We start from the raw sequence: 2,671 nt of genomic DNA, 5'->3' as shown, positions 1-2,671 counted from the left end.
TTCCCCATGAGTGGTGTGTATGCAGCCACCTAGATTTCAGTAATGAGCCACCAGCATTTTAGAAATCACTGCAACGGCTTATATAGCTACATGGAGGGTCCAGTTTGCACCCACCATACGTGCCCCAGCCCCATCCACACCTGAGGAGATTGCAGGAGGGCCATCATCATGAATAAATCAGCCCTTTGGGATATACTGAAGAGATATTTGGGATTTGCATAGTACGTGTGCCACTCAGCCTCAGTATAATAGTGTGATACATTTTTAGATCTGCATTAATGCAAATGAACATTCAGCACTCCCTCTCCTAAGCCCAAGGGAGGTGACAACATCTCAATGTATTTATAACTATGTTCCATTCCTTCCTTCCTTTCTTCCTTCTTTCTTCCCTTCCTTCCTTCCTTCCACCAAATAAAAGTCAACATAATTTCCCTATTTCCTTTTCTGATGGTTCTTGTGAATTCTTCAGCTCATCAACATCTTCCGTAAGCACAATTCTGTTCCTATTGAGTATGACCCTAGCCAGGCCCGGAGAGATTAAGCTGGCTGTTACTTATTAATTACTTGCTGTTGTTACTTGTCAAAATAATGTTTCTTGCCCTAAGAGACGTGGCTTTGTGCTGACTGTACAGTTTGGTTCTGTCCTCCCCCATCTGCAATAACATGCCCTGTGATGTCCTCCCCAATCAGCAGAAACATGTTCAAGTCAGATTGATGCATTTCAAAGCTGAGCATTAAGTCTTCTGCCATAGGTAGGTCGGGCAAATTAAAAATTTGCCATAATGTATGCCTTATGTAGGTCAGAATATGCAGTGAAACCTGTACTAACCTGTGTTAAGGGAATTATTACCTGTATTACCTGCATAATGATTGGTTGTATTACCTGTAAAAACCTATATTAAGGGAATTTGCAGGTAATATTGGATTTCAGGATTTTATACATTGGATTCATGAAGGCTGATTGTAATAAGCTCCAGTAGCATAAGTAGAGGGCAGCAAAATGGTAAGTACTGCAGTTGCCATAACATGCCATGTAAACAGCCCTTCCCATTTGCCATTTGCACTGGTTGGCAACCTTCAGTCTCGAAAGACTATGGTATAAGCCTACAGCACCCAGTATTCCCAGGCGGTCTCCCATCTAAGTACTAACCAGGCCTGACCCTGCTTAGCTTCCAAGATCAGACGAGATTGGGCATGTGCAGGGCAACAGTTGCTGTCTTCCAGGCAGCAATGGCAATGTGCAGGCACTTGCCAAGCCAAACAGTGTCTCCTGCATGCTGCCTTTGCTACCCATAATGGCTCCAACGGCAAGAGGGAGGGACAACGTACACTACACATTGTGGCATTTGCAGTACTTACTGTTTTGCCCCCCCCCAAGTTACACTACTGAAAAACTCAGATAAATGTTAGGTAGGATTCCATTGACAGATTAACTAATGGGGAAAGGAGTCCAAGATGGATGGGAGCACCGAAAGAAGCAACTACTACAGGCACAGCCAAAACAATTCCTATGAGAAAGAAAAAACGGGAGACACTTCGAAAAGCCAGGATGGTTGCACAAGTATCTCTGAGATGAGTTAAAAATTAAAAAAGAAAAAAGGCATGTCTAAGAAATAGAAATTAGGACTGATCACCAGAGAGGAATACAGACAGATAGCCTGGACTTGTAGAGTAAGAGTAAGGGTCAGGAATGCTAAACTTCAGAGTGAGCTGAGGCTGGCCAGGGATGTCAAGAGTACGAAACAGGTTTTTTTATTTTTATTTTTTTTAAGGTGGGCCCAAAGGAAGAGGAAATGAGAAGGTGGGATTGCTGATTGATAAGGGTCTGGTGTCTGGAGACAATTGGTGTCTGGTGACAAAACGAAGGTGGAACTGTTCAACTCCTACTTTGTGTCCATCTTCTCCCAGAAAGAGAACTGTGCAAATGTGGATGCTGGATTGATTTGGGGTGTGTGTGTGTGTGTGTGTGTGTGTGTGTGTGTGTGTGATTACAGGTCCAGCCTTGTTATACATGGATTTTTTATACGCGGATTTGACTCAACACGAATGGCCTCTGCAAATGAGAAGGAATGTGCTGATCCCTGGAGAAGGGGGAAAATGCATCCCTTTAAAATCACAGTTTAAAAAAAAAAAACAGCTTTTCTTACTGTTGTAGAGAGAGACAGTCATGCAAGCCATTACAGTTATAACTTAATCATCCATAGATTTTCTCTCTCAATGCAATGAGAAGCGCCCTTTAAATTAAAGGAAAACAGACGTTTAACAATGAGGGGGGGCAGCAGGCTGATAATCCCTCCATCATTCTCTCTTCAGGCAGCTTCAGCCCAAGACCCCTCCCTTCCCTCTGAGCATTTGAATGAAAGATACTTTGCATTTTTGAAAGGAGGGGTCAGAGTGAAGCCTTTCTAAGCACCTTGAGAGAGACTGATTGATGGCTTGTCCTCTTAATGACTCTGTCTTAACATCACAAAGGTCAGCAAGGCTGTTTTTAAATCACTTGCACTATGAGCAAAGAGACTTTGGTTTTTAAATTGATTTGCTATAGTTAGTCTTTTGCCATCCAGGTGAGTTCTAGGAAAGGAACCCTCTCAAATAATGAGACTCAACCTGTACATACATCCCTATAGAGGTAATGAAAACATGAATGGCACATTTTTTTTCAGATTAATAT

General features: G+C 42.5%; 1 pseudogene; it reads right to left on the bottom strand.

The window, feature by feature from the left end:
• Positions 1-1,101: 1,101 nt before the first annotated feature.
• On the bottom strand, positions 1,102-1,221 carry LOC136647235 (5S ribosomal RNA; annotated as a pseudogene).
• Positions 1,222-2,671: the final 1,450 nt, after the last annotated feature.

Source organism: Tiliqua scincoides, chromosome 3 (genome assembly GCF_035046505.1).
Source record: "Tiliqua scincoides isolate rTilSci1 chromosome 3, rTilSci1.hap2, whole genome shotgun sequence".
In the NCBI taxonomy this organism is placed as follows: domain Eukaryota; kingdom Metazoa; phylum Chordata; class Lepidosauria; order Squamata; family Scincidae; genus Tiliqua; species Tiliqua scincoides.
The sequence above is the reverse complement of the archived record's forward strand: the minus strand, read 5'-3'. Positions and strand labels throughout refer to the sequence as shown.